This window comes from Astyanax mexicanus, unplaced genomic scaffold (genome assembly GCF_023375975.1).
Source record: "Astyanax mexicanus isolate ESR-SI-001 unplaced genomic scaffold, AstMex3_surface scaffold_49, whole genome shotgun sequence".
NCBI lineage: Eukaryota > Metazoa > Chordata > Actinopteri > Characiformes > Acestrorhamphidae > Astyanax > Astyanax mexicanus.
In genome coordinates this window covers 541,388-559,302 of record NW_026040059.1, presented here as the reverse complement: position 1 = coordinate 559,302, position 17,915 = coordinate 541,388, and the positions used below count along the sequence as shown (strand labels likewise).

At 36.1% G+C, this 17,915-nt stretch overlaps 1 long non-coding RNA gene across 1 annotated transcript; it reads right to left on the bottom strand.

Moving 5' to 3' along the window:
- Positions 1–1,445: 1,445 nt before the first annotated feature.
- On the bottom strand, positions 1,446–7,472 carry LOC125797548 (uncharacterized). Its single transcript, XR_007436377.1, has 5 exons — positions 7,173–7,472; positions 5,528–5,597; positions 4,371–4,509; positions 3,228–3,361; positions 1,446–3,103 (listed from the first exon to the last, which is right to left on the bottom strand). It is a non-coding gene; the product is annotated as an uncharacterized LOC125797548 (long non-coding RNA).
- Positions 7,473–17,915: the final 10,443 nt, after the last annotated feature.

Below are 17,915 nucleotides of genomic sequence, written 5' to 3'. Positions count from 1 at the left end.
CAACCTCTGTGGAGTTGTGGGTGCTAATTTGTAATTTGAACAAGTATTTCTAATAAAACAAATGTTTTATTAATGTATAATTTATGTTATTGGATGAATAAAGGGATACTGCAGTGTCTCATGGAACCTGGTAAGACAAGCAGACTGTAAGAACTGTGATTTGTTTTCTCTGTTCTTCTAGTGTGTATGCTGACCTCGGACAGTACTTCTGAAATGCTAATGCTTATCTTTTGGAATTTGATTCCTTTGATTCTTATTTTTTAAAGCATCAGAAAGTTATCAGTATATTTCTGTATGCAGGGCTTAATTTTGCACATGTAAATCCCAAAGCTTTAATCGTTTTAAAAGTTGTATATAGATATTTCTCAGAGTTGCACAGACAATTGTAGGCAGACCACCAGTCACAATAAATTTGAATGAATAACCTTCAATAATAAATTACTGGCCAATACATTGAGGTAACACTTCATGATCAGCCTCAAACCTACTATCCCATGACTTGTAGAAGTAATGTCAGTGTAATTCCTAAGTGGTCAAACATCACATAGAGTTGTTGAAAATTACACTTTGGTTTTAAGTATAACAAAAAGGTGTAACAACACTGAGAGCCTTTGCATATTACCAGATACATTATTTATATAAATTCAATTAAAGGAATAACTTTCACTGAAATACAAAACTGAAATTGTCCTTGGAGCTGACATGACCTTATCCACCTTATCATATTTGGGAATATGAGACACCTGGGATAATCAGCTTTTAACTTCAGAACATCTCTGTTCATTACATTAATAATAAATCAATAATTTCTGATTTATTCTTTCAGTGTTTAGTTGAAGTGTTCAAAAGTGGTTGAATGTGGGCATCAAATCCACATTTAATAAAATATTAAAATAATTTTTTTTCCATAAACACATTTCAAGAAACTTAGCGATAGTGTGATCAAATAAACAGACAAAAGTGATAGCAATAAAAAAACATTTATTGACAAAGTTAAGAAACAAACAAAATTAAGAACAGTTAAAAAAAAAAAAAAAAGTGTCCAAACCTCTTTTGAGTAAGCACAAAGGAGACAGCGGCAAAGAAAATTCTCTCAGAAAGAGAGATAGAAACCTTGAGAGGAACCCATACTCCTTGGGTCAATACACAAATTAAAAATGTAAAAATCTGAAAAAGACAAAGAGCATAAACATTAAATGAAACAAAAATATATACAATGCAAATATAAAATCCTGTATAAAGACATACAATTAATAAACCCGCCTTTAATTTTATAAAAAAATAAATAAAAAATAATGTATAATTAAGTACAGAAAGATTAATAGTAAAATAGTAAAAGGTAAGTACAATATTAATTGATTAAAGCACTAAAAGACAAACGTTAAAATGTTTTTAATGAATATAAGCCCAAAATAAGACTAAAACACCAATACAATAACCATTAATATAGCAAGTAACTAAGCAATAAAAGAAATATATACAAAAAGTGTATGGATTAAAACACTAACAGTATACTACATAAAGATAAATACAGTTAAGTAATTAATAAACATCAAAAGATAAACAATATCAAGATAAAAGGATTAAAGCCTTAAGTACATGAACACAAATACAAAACAGGAAGCAATTAAAAGCATACAATACACAAAACGATTAAAACATTTATATAGTTAAAGAAAATCATTACCTTTTTAAAAGTATGGAATCAATAGCTTTATTAATACCTGCTATTTTCCTTAGGTGTGTTTTATAAAAAAAAAACCTCTAAACTAGAGTATAGAGCTGGGCGATATGGCCGAAAAAAAAAAATCTTAGATTTTTTTTTTCTTTAATCCAATTTTCGATTTAAATCGATTTTTTCCCCCTACTAAAAATCAAACTAAAGATTATAAAGAAATGGTTAAAAACTAGTTCTTATTTAATTTGTTTTCACTTAAAATGTTCCATTTGTGGTTAAAGTGCAACCAGAAACAAGCAAAAAAAAACTATTGTAAACAGTGAGAACATCTAGTGACTTTTAGAAAGCTTTCTCCAACATAGTTTAGGTACTGACACAATGCACCCTCAAACTTAAAAAATAAATAAATAAATAAGCACACCCTTAAAAACAAATAGAAATAAATAAAATGGTGCCCTTTTTTGATAAAACTTACAAAGTAGACAATAGAAAACAAGTACAATTTATATGCTCTTAAGTAAATACTTTTCCCTATTGGGCTAGAATAGCAAAACAAAGCATTTAAATAAGTGCCAGTGTTCTATAAAATGAGATCTTTTCTCATGAATATGCAAAACATCTTAACTTGTAGTGCATACAAAACCTGGTACACGGTTGGAAGATGTGCCAGGGACAGTTCCTTGATTAACGTTGAATGGTGAACTGGTGCTGCTGCTGCGTTCATTCCTATGGTAGCAGCACTTCTCCCACTCCGCTACATGCTTCTGTTTAAGGTATAGTGATAAATTGATTCACCTTACAGCGAGGACCTGTTTGGTCTACGTCCGACGCCGCAAAACCGAACCAACTCCAGATCACGGAGCTAGTTGCTCTTAAGCTCCGCCGTCATGTGTTTTGTGTATGTGTGTGTGTGTGTGTGCACATGTGTGTTTGTGCGTGCAAGGGAGGGAGTGAGGGAGGGGCAGGGGGTGCGCGCTGGAGGGAGGGAGGTATGGAGGGAGCTAGCTAAGCTCACTCTGTGCCCACAGAGGAGCGTCTGTGGTGAAAAAGAAAACTCAGAGAAAATCGATTTTCATAAAAACACATTGTCCTTAACTATAAATTCGAATTTATCGATAAAATCGATTAATCGCCCAGCTCTACTAGAGAACTCTCTAAACTAGAGATTGAAAATATAGATTTTTTAAAATTATTATTATTGTTTTATATGGTACCTGACTGAGGTGTGCCTGATGTGGTGGCTGTGTCGTGGTGTATACTTAGCCAGGGGTCATAGAGCAGATGGTGGAGAGATGATCTGAGACTTCTTTGAGGTGATCTCCGTGCTGGTGTTGAAGGGTCACCTCTCACACACAGCAGGATGATTCCTATCTGCAACACTGTGGAGGATTTGGCCTCATGGGTAAACCACTCATGAGGAAGGTCCTGAAAAGTAAATTAGAGACAGTGACTGAGCGTTAAGGAATGTTTTTGACCTGAATCTCTATTCAGTAATGGTAGCTTCTACGAAGACAGTTCTCTGCCTGTAGTGTTCACTGAAAACCCATACCAGAAGAACAGAAGATGAAGGCGTGGTTCCTAACTGTACATCTGAACCAGGATGTTCTATGGCTTGAGGTCACAGTGCAGAACCCCTCTGGCATGGACCTCAATCACGCCTTCAACTAGCTGCCTTAGAAGTACCTGCAGAGTACACAGAGCACATTCTAGTAAAGTTAAATTGGCTGAAATTTATCCCAACATTTGCAAAACTTGTGATTGTCGGCACGCTGCCACGTTCAATTAAAAAAATATATAAGTACCTACAGAGTGTAAGAAACAGACAGAAGGAAATTACAGCCGCTATAGAACAGGCAAACAGTTATTCAGTGGGTAGCTGCTACATTAAGGGTGAAGAGAGAAGAGTGTTCAGGTACCTAACGATTTTCCAATGATTTCACAGTTGCAGACAAATTTCCAGAGTCAGGATAAAATCACGAGAGTCTGGCTAGAGTCGAGCTGCAGTTGAGTTGCGGTCGTGTCATCTCAATCGTTAAGTGTAAGGTGGTTACGATTGAAAGTTTTAGTCAGTCGGGTTTGGGTACTGGCGCTCCGATAAAATCAACTGTGTTTTTTTTATTTATTAGCAGTGTGAGCAGCAGCTGTAAGATCAAAAGAGCGTATTACACCTCTCTGTTTGGAAATATTTTAAAGTGGACTGCAAAGGCAGGATTTTACAAGGTGGGAAAGAAAAAAAATGCACATTCAACAACAAACATGATTTACCACCTGAGAAACAGGTGGTAAATCATTCCGTCCCTTAATTAGTTCCCCCGGTAAGTCAGTGATAAGAACAAATAGAGTAATAATATTAAGCTATTAATGTATTAACATATATATTCATCATCTTACATTTTTAAACTATTATTTTTTAAGCTAACTTTTGTAAAATGCATATTTACAGTTTTTTTAAGCCGAGCTGCCTCAGCGTACTCTGAGAATTGTAACGATGTTTCTGTCTAATATTTTATTTTATATACAGTTTTTAGTTTTGATTTAGGTATGTTCTTAAATCATTGTTTCAATAATAATTAATTTATTAATAAAAACATAAGGGACAACTTGGATGTGTTCCTTTTTTTCCATTGCCAAAATATTGGATTAAGAAAAATAAATGACTGACTCAGAGGCTAAAAATGTGATTGGGACTTACCGCTCTGCACTACCATCTCAACATCCTGGGACCCTCCACTGCTGCTGATCTTCCTCTTTTGGGTGGGGATGGAGAAGGTGGCCAGTGCTTCAGCTGGAGCTCCAGGACACTGAGGATGTTGTGTCTTTTGGAACTGGGCCTGATTTTACAGAACAGAAACAAAACAGTTCATGGTAGCTGTATCAATTTATCCAATAAAGTAGATCTACAGGTCTTACTTTATATAAATAAAACTAACCGACATAAAATAGAATGAATAAAATATATATTTTTTAAAACACACAGGCCTGCATGAAAATGTTCAGGACATCCAGAATGGCAAGTATTTAAAAACACGGTCCAGTGTTAATTTTTAGTAACATGTTTAAAGTCTATACTATCTAAGGCAGTGAGACAAATACAGCAACTTTTCTAAAATTACACTCTTCTACTGCAGCACAGACTTACACTCCCTCCTTAAAAAAATGCTCAAAACCAGAAAAAAACAAACAAACACACCCTTGGAGGTTAGCTCTTTAAATAGCTTTTGACCAGCATAGGTAATGTTTATTTCTGGGTGATCAGCTGGACTCAGCAGGGCCAACATTAGTAGACTAGTCTTTTAAAATTAATTAACTAATTTTTTTAAACCCATCAAGTCCAGTAACAGCTGTGTTTATTTGTTTTTTAAAGTCACTGGTTAGCTGCGGGTGTAACTTCACAGACCGCGATCTCAGTTCACAATTATGCAGCCACACATCTTATAAAATCTCCTTCTCCTAACCAAATATCCAGCACAACAAACCCAGCTTTAAACCCAAACCATCGCTGTATAAACAGAGACAGAGGAGAAGTTTTCTTTCAGTGTTTTCTGACAGAAACTGTGAGGATTCAAAAAAAAAGACAAGAGTGTGTTTACTAATCCGTTACTCGTTCGTGATGAAGTTAACGCTAACTTGCACGTACAGTGGATTCACGCGGTTAGTTAATAGTATGCAAAATGCAGTGAATGCTGCTGTTTGGGGTCAAAATAAACTAAACACCTTAGCTAATAATCATGGACTGCAGAAAACTAATCCGGAGACACAACAAACGCTAGCTCTGTAAGTTAGTTGTCTAACGGAGTTACGTTAAGTGCATAAACTGCCTGCACAGATCAGAACATAACAGCAGCTTACCTTTTCATGTTAAATCCTCGACGAAAGCATTCTTTTCTCATATCTTTATAAAATCCAGTTGCAGCGTCACCTGCTCGTTCAGAAACAAAACAAACACCCAGCGCTGTTTAAGAGCTGATTCACGACCTTCTCTCCCAGCACAGGGTGTGTTTTTCTCAATCAGCAGCAGCTTTTAAACCACGCTGTAGTTCAGTAATAAGATCGCGTTTCACCGAGAGCTGAAACAGCCAGTTAGCTAACGGTAGTTAAAATACCTAACAGGCCTGAGAGCTCCTCTCGGTACTCCGGTCTAATCCGGCAGGGTTTTTGTAGATATTTAACTTCTGAATCTTATTAATACTGAATTAAAGTATGGTAATCTGGCTAATGTTAAAAAGTCAACTAGCTTTTTACAAAAACACTTAGTTAATTTATACTTAATTTTAGCGGTGTGTTCCCACAAGACGAATAAAAAAAAAAAAAGAGGGGGCCGACTGCGCATGCGCGAATATTAGCGGCCGACTGCGCATGCGCGAATATTCGCGCATGCGCAGTCGGCCGCTAATATTCGCGCATGCGCAGTCGGCCGCTAATATTCGCGCATGCGCAGTCGGCCGCTAATATTCGCGCATGCGCAGTCGGCCGCCAATATTCGCGCATGCGCAGTCGGCCGCCAATATTCGCGCATGCGCAGTCGACCGCTAAATTTCGCGCATGCGCAGTCGGCCGCTAATATTCGCGCATGCGCAGTCGGCCGCTAATTTTCGCGCATGCGCAGTCGGCCACTAATATTCGCGCATGCGCAGTCGGCCGCTAAATTTCGCGCATGCGCAGTCGGCCACCCCTTTTTTTTAATTTTTTTTTTTTATTCGTCTTGTGGGAACACACCGCTAAAATTAGGTATAAATTAACTAAAAGTGTTTCGGTAAAAAGCTAGTTGACTTTTTAATATTAGCCAGATTACCATACTTTAATTCAGTATTAATAAGATTCAGAAATTAAACATCTACAAAAACCCTGCCGAATTAGACCGGAGTACCGAGAGGAGCTCTCAGGCCTGTTAGGTATTTTAACTACCGTTAGCTAACTGGCTGTTTCAGCTCTCGGTGAAACGCGATCTTATTACTGAACTACAGCGTGATTTAAAAGCTGCTGCTGATTGAGAAAAACACACCCTGTGCTGGGAGAGAAGGTCGTGAATCAGCTCTTAAACGGCGTTGGGTGTTTATTTTGTTTCTGAACGAGCAGGTGCTGCTGCAGGTAATCGAGCTAACTGTAGCTAATTAGCCTAGCCGGTTGAGCTAACTGTAGCTAATTAGCTTAGCCGGTTGAGCTAACTGTAGCTAATTAGCTTAGCCAGCCATGCTCCGCTCGCTAACGTTAGCTATCTTACAGCGTTATTCGCCATTAACACGCTTTAAACAGTCTTTAAATAGTGGTAAGACTGTTTAAAGCGTGTTAATCTATCTAACGCTGTAAGATAGCTAACGTTAGCGAGCTAGCGAGCGGAGGATGGCTGGCTAAGCTAATTAGCTACAGATAGCTCGATTACCTGCAGCAGCACCTGCTCGTTCAGAAACAAAACAAACACCCAGCGCCGTTTAAGTATCATAATAAGACCGCGCTTCACCGAGAGCTGAAACAGTCAGCTAACTAAATTACTCACCGGGACTTACAGAGCTCCGCCGCGCTGCTCTAATCTAATCCGGCAGGGTAATAATCACTATCGGTGCTGAAGGCCCGCTGGAGGCCCGCTAGTGCCGCTGTTTTAAGACTGAGGGGCTTTAAATGAAAACAGAGTAAAGGGGAAGCACAGTAAACAGCAGCGCAGCGGACCTTCAGCACCAGAGTGAAGAAATACTGGATTATTTGACCCAATATTAATAACTGTTCCCCATAAAACACAGCGAGGCTTTGGACTCCTGCAGTCCCCATGCAGCTCCCGGAGAAAAGGACGTCTTTCTTGTGGCTAACTGATTCAGTGGAGTGGAGCCACGACCATTCAAAACTAGGTTCGGGGTTTTTTTGTTGCCCGAAAGGTTTTTAATTTGTGTGTTTTAATATATTCATTATATGTTATATTGTATTAAAACGTGAGATATAAACGTAAATAATCATAATTTAATAGGAACGGTGAAATATATTATTTTAATTATATTAAATATCATGCCTCAAAATCTCAGATCTCCCCCTCTTTTCCAGTGACTTTGGTTTCTTCCAAAAGTCTGTTGATGAGAGGGCGGGCGGAGCTGGACTGGAGAAAGAGGGCCGGTGTTCTGTCGAATTCTGCTACCTTGTCGAACCGTGCTGCCCCAATGAATATTTAACTGTAAAAATACAAAAGAAGCACTATTTTAGGGCATGTACCCAGTGATATTCCAGTAGATGTACGTTATTAGATTTGGAGTGCATAATTCATTGTACCATGGCAAAGTTATAGTAAATATAGCTCATTACAAACTGCTTTTGTATTTATTTATGATAATAAGTGTAATTTTTAGTTTCCATTTACACTTCTGTGCAATGATAGTGCGTCCAGGTTGTTTAATGCACATAACGCCCCCTAAACCAGATTAATTATACATAAAACACGAGAAAGAATTAAATTGTGTAGGTCGGCGCATGCGCAGTACCTTTGGGAAGCATGTATCGATGGGTAGCAAAATTCGACATAACACCGGACTAAATTAACTGTTTTTAACACACATTGGGTTTGGGCTGTATTCACTCAGTCGCAGTTAAATAAACTCACTGGCCATTTAGGAATCACTTAGACCAGAATTATAATAGAATAAACAATAAAATAATAAAATGTTATATAAAATCTAAAAAAAACATCACCAGTGTCAGTGGCTGTCTTTACACTACAAGCCTCAAGTGTTTTTTTATTTTATATAAATTAACCTTTTTGTCAAACAGCACACATGCTCTCAATATTGTTTTGGCTGCTCTGCCAATGCTGGCTGATAATGACAGCACTAAGGGCATGAATACTGGCAAACAGATGCATGAAATCCACAAATAAAGAAATATGAAATTTGCAGTGGCCTTTTTTATGCCCAATCAGTTTGAAGACTGAGAACATATGTCTGCACTCCCCTCCAAAGGAATTGGGCGGAAAAAGCATTATTAAAAGATGAATAATGAAGACTGGAAATTGGAAATCAGTTAATTACAACTTTGTGTGCCCAGGCCCGGAGTGGCTAATCGGGAGATTCGTGAGGATTCCCGATGGGGATCTGCTGAAGTGTCTTATTGTGTACCTTGGGGAAGATGTGGGCAGTTATTAAGGAGTATATCTATGCTGGTGTTTTACCGGAGTCAAGCTATCCGCGCGTATACGCGCGATTTTACGGTAAACAGACGCGCAGGAGGAGAGCACGCTAAAAAACACAGAGAGAGACAGACACGTTTCAGTCGGTTATATTAATTCAGACATACATTAAGCCCAGAAACGAGAAGAAAACGGATTAAAATAACTCACCTCACTGTAGATTTAGTGCAGTACATTATCTATTTGATATAATACCATAACAATCCCATCGGTTTTTAAGAGAGAGAGAGAGATAGAGAGAGAGTTTTATATTAATATTACTTTTTCAATCCATGCTTCAAATTAAATTTCTCATGAGTTTCCCAAAAGGCCAAAACAGATCCAGTACCTCTTAAAAGAGTCTTTGGATAATCTTTCTTACAGAACATAGTCTATGACTCCTGCAAGTTTGGGCAAATTTCACTGTATTGTTTATTTTATATTAATTTTATAATTTTTTATTCAGGCTTAAAATTAAATTTCTCATGATTTTCCCATAATGCCAAAACAGTTCCACTACCATTTGAAAGAGTCTGTCCAAGGCTATGACTCCTGCACGTTTGGGCAAATTTCACTGTATTGTTTATTTTACAGGTACTGGACCTGTTTTCAAGGATTCAAGGAGATTTTACTGTCATTCGTATCACATGTGGTTCATGAGGTGGAACGAAATTGTGATCTCACGATTCAGTTTACACCCAAGAGCTGTTGTTAAAATAGATATATAAATAAAGTAAGACAACAAAATAAAATAATACAATAAAAATAGAATATAACAAAATGAAGATAAGATAAAATAAACAAAACAGTACAACTTGTCATAGCCTAGGACAGACTCTTTCAAACTGTCATGGATCTGTTTTGGCATTATGGGAAAATCATGAAAAAAAAATATTTTAAGCATAAATAAAAAAAAAAAAATTATTATAAAATAATCAATACAGTAAAATTTGCCCAAACTTGTAGAGGTGATAGCCTATGTTGTACTCTTTCAAATGGTCATCGACCTGTTTTGGCATTATGGGAAAATCATGAGAAATTTAATTTTAAGCATGAGTAAAAAAAAAATAAAAAATTAATATAAAATAAACAATACAGTGAAATTTGCCCAAACTTACAGGAGTCATAGTCTAGGACAGACTCTTTCAAATGGTCATGGACCTGTTTTGGCATTATAGGAAAATCATGAGAAATTTAATTTTAAGCATGAAATTTGCCCAAACTTGCAGAGGTGATAGCCTAGGACAGACTCTTTCAAATGGTAGTGGACCTGTTTTGGCATTATGGGAAAATCATGAGAAATTTAATTTTAAACATGAATAAAAAAAACAATTAATATAAAATAAACAATACAGTGAAATTTGCCCAAACTTGCAGGAGTCATAGACTATGTTCTGTAAGAAAGATTATCCAAAGATCCTCTCGCTAACACGGACCAGGAAGCTTCCAGCGCTGCCTGACTTCAGCAAATCCTCCGCCTCCTCACGAGTAATAATACCTGTGTACAAAGAGAAAGAGCTCAAATCAAAAACGTTTAATCACGTATTTCAATTTATTGACTGTAAGATAATTATTTATTATGTTAGTAATATTGCAAACAAATATAAAGAAATAGCATTAATCCTTTGAAATAATAATAATAACAAACCCAGTAATTATAAGCAGAACACTTAGACAGAGAGAGAGAGGTTTTTCTTGGATTAAAGCTCACAGATGGCCCACACTTTGAACTCACCATGAAACCAGGGGGCAACTCGACTCTCGCCTTGCTGTAAACAAACTCTCAGGGTCTGCTTCTCTTTAAACCAGCGAATAATTTCATCCCTGCTGGACGTCGACAGCGACCGGCGCATACCTGGCTTCCTGTTGATCATAACGGACTGCCTCTCTCATACCAGAAAATCCTACATGACATCAGCTCTACAAGCCCAGGAAACAATAGAGGGTTAAACTGATAAGCATATATGACACAGCCTAGAGCAGTGATGGTATAGTTACTTTGAAAAAGTAATCCGATTACTGATTACTCCTTAAAAAAAACTTAGTTACTTTATGGATTACGCGATGTGTGTGTGTGTGTGTGAGGTGGAGAGAGAGAGAGAGAGAGAGAGAGAGAGAGAGTAACGCACAGTGACTTGGATAAGTAACTTTAATCTGATTACTGCATTGGACATAGTAACGCGTTAGATTACTGGTTACTGAAAAAAAGAGTCAGATTAGAGTAACGCGTTACTGACATCACTGGGTACATGTGTATATTTTTTTCCCACATAAGTTTATGTCTATGAAAAATACAATATTATTTTAGTCTTAATCTCAAACAAATATAAAAAAACATCATAAAATTATTTTCAGTGTTTTAATAAATAAATTCCTAAATCCCGAGAGCTTTCATCACCCTTATACAAATAGAGCATAATTTTAACTGAAAGAAATGATATTTGAACTGTTGCCTGTGTACACGAGACAGTCCATCGTCATGCGTCCTCTTTCACATTTTTATCTTACTGAGGCACTAAAAAACTGGACTAATTTTGATTACAGTGTTTAATATATATATTTTATGTTTCATAGATTATACATTCACTGGAAATGCTAATATTTTTTTTATAAAAGCATTGCCTAATTATATATATTTAAAAAGTAATTGCATATAAATAACTTAGTTGTTAATTATTATTCTAATATTAATGTGGGTGGTCATAATTCACATAGTTTAAATAACACATTAATAGCATGATTTTGGTCAGAACCTTAATTTTTTGGCATATTATTGCAAAATGTGTGAATTGTTGCAGGTTTCCTGGAAAGATCTTAGTTCAGACTTCATAGTTCATATAAACTGTGGTACTTATGCCATTTTTGGTCATTTTTTATTTGTTTTCGGTAAAGAGACTTTGTTTCTCTTGAATGGCTTGTCGCAATGGTGCAAATTTAAATTTAATTGTTCGCACTCTGAAGCCCTGGTGAGTGAGTGTGAGAATGTTTTCTTCTTCTTATTGATACAAAAGTAAATTTTACACTGCTCTCAAATCTCCCTGGCGTTTCCACCAGAGGCAGATTAAACCGATCTTAGAAACATGCAGTGCATTATTAATAGAGATGCACCAAACTTAATGAATGTCAACTCAGTTTTTCTCAGATTTCGTTGATTTACATACATTTTTGCTATTTTCTTTCATTTTCATTAATTTTTGTTTTTCATCATAAATTAAATAGCCTAATTTTCATCTTGCCTTTTTAAGGAACAATATTTAATATAAACTTTACTAACATTTTTTATATTCCAGCAGACTAATGAACAATCATTTATGTATCTCAGCAGTTTTACTCTACTCATAAATGAAGTGCATTTTTATTCAAAGATGTTACTCAGCAGTGCCACTTCCATCATTGTGGATTTGATGATGTCGTTTTTTGTTGTGTTATGATTGGTGCAGGAGACAATGAAGTGCTGTTTGAGGATTCTAAGCATCTGAAACAAATCTGACTGTAATTGCATTTCAAACCACCTTCAGCTGTAATCTGGATCAGATTAGCTAAAATCAGAGTCCATGTTTTTTTTTTGTTCACACTATGAATAATTGATCTGGATATGTTCTAGATATGCAGTCTGAACATGCAGAAGGAGGGGGTGACACTGTGGAATGGTGTGTAGTTCAGGACTAGGTTTAATTCCTATCTGTAAAACCAGACCTACCTCTCTACCCACCTCCACACAGCCTGTTACACTGATTTATTTTACTATAGTAAATATTTGATATGATTGTGGAATATGTTTTACTTTAGTTACTGCTTAAATATATTTTATTGTTTCATGTTTCATTTAGAATTTTGTTTCCATTTTTTACTTATGTATTGTTTGTGTCACTGCTTTTTTACATTTTCTATAATTTTTACTAATTGTATTGTTCATTTACATCAGATTTGTACTCTGTGATTACTGTACCTAAAAAGGGGTTGCTATGTGTTTGCTTAGGCATTAAACATGAATAGTAGTTGCTGGGCTATAGCTAGGTGGTTGCTATGGTGTGGTTCTTAAAGTGCTGCTCGTGGGTTGCTGAGGTGTTACTTCTTAGCAAAGCCTAGCTACGTTTTAACCACTGCCCTCTATACCATAGCAACACCTTACCAACCAACTAGGACCACTTCAGCAACAAACAGCTATACCATAGCAGCACTTCAAAAACCCTATTAGCAGCACAATAGGAACCATCCAGCAACATCTTAGAAAATGCCTAGCAAAACCAAACATCTAGTAACAGTCAGCTATACAATAGCAAAACATCAGCCTATTTAGTTACTCATAATGTTGATCTGAGGTTATATTGGTTATTTTTGTACTTTTAGATACTGTATTTTATCGATTCATGTTTTATTTTATTTATATTTGTTTCTTCCACTTCTTTTGCCATTGTCAATGTATGTTCTATGTATTGACTTGTCTTGATTTACATGTACTCAGAATTTAAATAAAGGTTGAAAACTGATTGATTTATTGATTCATATATACCTAACCACTTATTATCCTAATTATCTTCACTTCATTTTTTTTCTCAGAACTATGTCAGGATATTTTTAAGGAGTTCATATAAATAAAGTTTTACACAGTGAGCAGTTTCTATCAGATTAGCTCAATTTAGGGAATAAAAACATCAGTGGCTATTGAAAACAGGTCGAAATGGGGAAAAGGGGAATGCTGCCCCCTACAGTGCAAATGTAGTTTTGTCCAGAAAATATTCTGAGATAGTTATCCTGACATGATTATCTCTATTATAATTATCTCAGAATTAAATATAAATAATTCTGAGATAAATATTTTGAGGTCATTATCTTGGCGAAATATATTTTTTTGTAGCTGTACGGCAGGAGATTTTAGGGTGTTTAATAAACTCACTCCAGGATTCGATTTGATTCATGACACTGAGTTCATGATTCAGCATTATCAGAGTATTCTGAACAATATTTTAATATTCTGGATGTAGAAAAACAAGGACTGTACCCTTGATGTAGTACAATCTACTAAAGAGACTAGATAATAATTAAAAGAATACATTTTACCCATTATTCACTGTTACTGTATACTATTATAGCATTATTATTATTATTAAACCACTGTATAACCATTACCACAGTTTATTGTGTCCAGTGTTTAAATAGCATTAAAACAACTAGAGGAATCATTCTCTCATTGGATAATCTCTTATATTTCATATTTTACTAAAGATAATAGATAAAGAGTTGATGCTGGGACAGTAAACTCATCTTCTATCATTTCTTCTGGGAATATTTTAGGTGTGTTCCATTCTGAAGGCAGCTGCCTAGGTAGTCATTACCTTTAAAGGCAGCTCTCTCGTTGAGCAGCATTTTAACCAATAAGAAAGCTTATACAGCAGCACTTTCAGGACACGCTTTATAGTCAACATACGTCATCAGGTCTAGTGCGTTGTGCTCGTGAGCTCTGTTTACACAATAAAGTTAAGCACACTTACCTGAGAGACAGGATGAATCTCCAAACAGCAGCAGCTATTCTTCTTTCCTCTGCACTTCTGTGGAAAGAGTCTGCTGCTAGGTACTCAACTAAATATTACAGATCAACTTTAATATTCATGATTTACTTTAATTTATTTAATTTATATACTTTGTCACTTCACACTCAGATTGTGGCTAGTTTTATTTATTTCTAAATTTTATTTATTTATGATTAGATGCTTTGTAGAAATGCGTTTTGTAATAAAACCATAATATAATAAACTGTTTGTATAAGGCATCAATATTAGAAGCTACATTCATACACATTAAGGTAATTTTTTTAACATTTTAGTTGCATAAAACAAAAACATTAAAAAAAAATCACATTTACAGCAGGCCAGGATCAGGTTAAGATTATAACTTAGTTGTTAAATATATGATAATTGAGGATACTATACATACATACAGCTACAGTGTAGTGAAAGAAACAAAAACAGAGGGGAACAGAAGAAAAACAACCAGAAAAGAGAAAGAAGGACAGAGTCTCTACTATATGCATGTGATTTTCCTGCACTGTTATATATACAGCTTTGAAAAAAAAATTAAGGGACCATTTCAGTTTTTGAATTAGTTTCTCAGACTGTATAGGTATATACTACAGTACAGGCCAAAAGTTTGGACACACCTTCTCTTTTTTTTAATGCGTTCTCTTTATTTTCATGACTATTTACATTGTAGATTCTCACTGAAGGCATCAAAACTATGAATGAACACGTGGAGTTTTATGTACTTAACAAAAAAGGTGAAATAACTGAAAAAATTGCCACCCTTTGCTCTGATTACTGCTTTGCACACTCTTGGCATCATTCTCTCAATGAGCTTCAAGAGGTAGATCACCTGAAATAGTTTTCCAACAGTCTTGATTGAAGGAGTTCCCAGAGGTGTTCAGCACTTGTTGCTCCTTTGTCTTCACTCTGTGGTCCAGCTCACCCCAAACCATCTGGATTGGGTTCAGGTCCGGTGACTGTGGAGGACAGCTCATTTTTTAAGTACATAAAACTCCACATGTGTTTTGATGTCTTCAGTGAGAATCTACAATGTAAATAGTCATGAAAATAAAGAAAACGCATTAAATGAGAGGGTGTGTCCAAACTTTTGGCCTGTATTGTATACTCTTTGTTTCATTGCAGCCATTTGCTAAAATCAAAAAAGTGATTTTTCTTTCTTATTAATGTACACTCAGCACTCCACCTTGACAGAAAAAAAACAGAAATGTAGATTTGTTTGCAAATTTAATAAAAAAGAAAAACTGAAATGTCACATGGTTATAAGTATTCAGACCCTTTGCTGTGACATGCGTATTTATGTTTAATTAAACTGATTGTGCTTGATTAGTTCAGGCACACACCTGTCTATATAAGACCTCACAGTTCACACTTTGCATGTCAGAAAAAATGAGAATCGTGAGATGGAAGAAACTGCCCAAGGAGCTCAGAGACATAATTTTGTCGAGAAACAGATCTGGCCAAGCTTACAAAAGAATTTCTGCTGCAATCAAGGTTTTTAAGAGCACAGTGGCCTCCATAATACTTAAATATATGAAGTTTGGGGCGACCAGAACTCTTCCTAGACCTGTCCGTTCAGCCAAACAGAGCAATTGTGGGAGAAGAGCCTTGGTGAAAGAGGTAAAGAAGAATCCACTGTGGACGACAGAGAGGCTTAGTAGTTGGCACATTCGCCTCCCAGCACTGGGGTCTTGGGTTGAAGTCCCTATCTGGGTGGAGTTTCCATGTTGAAAAATTTAAAGGGGGTTGAATACTTTCCGTACCCACACTCACACTCACTCTCTCACACTCATATACACTCATACTCACAATCACACACTCACTTACACTCATATTCACTGTGGTAGTGTGAAGATAAGCGGATGCAGGATGCTACCAACTCAACATAACTCAAAATAATGTTAATTAAAACCACACATACTGTATACATATAGACATAATGGCTGGGTAGAGATTATAGCTCAGATACAATGTGAGATCAGAAAGATAACCACACAGATGATAAACAACAACAATACCTTCTGTAGCATACGTGAATAAGCAATCAAATCCAATACAAAACCAACAACCTACAAAGAACAAAATATGTCAATTATAAAAGACAATAGAAAACCATAACATGAATAAAAAAAACATGAGTACAAAACACCACCATAAAAAAGGTAATAAAAACCACATATAGGAATAACTATGCTCCTATAAAAAGGCAATACTAAACAGGATATAAGGGCGACTCCCGCTCACTAAGATAACCCAAATAAAAAACAACCAGTACTCATAAATAAATCTACTTCAACACCATACTACCAGCTACAAATAACTAAAGGTTATAAAATGCCACCAACTAAACTTAATAGCCTCCTAATAGTAATGGATTGTTAAGAGTTACGGAGCTTCACAATGGTTCGCCAAACGACCTCAAAAGGGTGACGACTGTATGCAAAAAAAAAAAATACTTTAACCAGAAAACCAAGCTAGACCAACCAACAGAATGCCACCAGAGAACAGAGATAATAACCAGCGCTTTACTTTGAGTTGACTGGTTTTGGGGGCTGAGACACTACTGTCTCACACTGCAAGGAGGTTCCCTTGTGTACCTCCAGGAAAAATGATGGTGAATCCAAATGACCAGAGTTAGCTTTCTCTGGTGGATGCTCCAAGTGGCAGGCCGTGTGACTCCTGTTCAAACTTCATGACAGAAACTTGCTGTTGGTTAATGAGGTGATTCCCTTAGTAAACCAGAAAAAGCTCCATAACACAAGTATTTAAAAAAAAATGATAAAAAACTTAGTTGACTAATAGTGCTAATGCACTCGGACCTTGGTGAGGTCAGCGTTGTAAGCTTGACCTGAACTTAATTAGTCAAAAATAACTGTTCGTAAAGATTACTAACAAAAATCATTAATCCTAAAAAAAAAAAAAAAAACAGCTACAGCCGTAAGCTAAAAGTGACATCTACACTGCTTCCCGAAAACACATTGCACTAAACTGCTGTGTCCCAGTTTCTTATTTGAGGTGTGCCCCCTAATGGCATGTTGATCCTAAGATTATGATATGTTCCCTGAGTTTGTGGCATTACACTAAGGCCCAATCACCTTACACATTAAGTTGCATATCAGTGCATATCCTAAAAAGGAAAAGCCTTAGGATTACGATTTGATTACAAGTCCTTCAAAACACTGGAATGTGTCTTGATTCGTGGAAAATTAAGAGCAATACAAAACATTGTTGTGAAGAGTACTGCTCCAAGAAAGTTCCTTTCCGACAGAGTTGCACATCACATTTCTAACAGTTTGATAATTTCATTGAAGGGTCACAGAGTGTTTGTGGTTTGAAGGGTTTGTGTGTGTGTGTAAATTTTATGGTGCTTTTATGGAGTCTTATCTAGTCTCAATTGGGTGGAAGAGAAGTAAACATTCTATCCATAATGCTTTTATGATTGTTGTTTTGAAAAACTCAATTGCTGACATAGAGTGTTAATACTATGGTTAGTTTTAAACCTGGCCCAGAAAAAATGGGCTGTAAACTGGATTGGCCATTGATCGGTTACTTTTTTGAA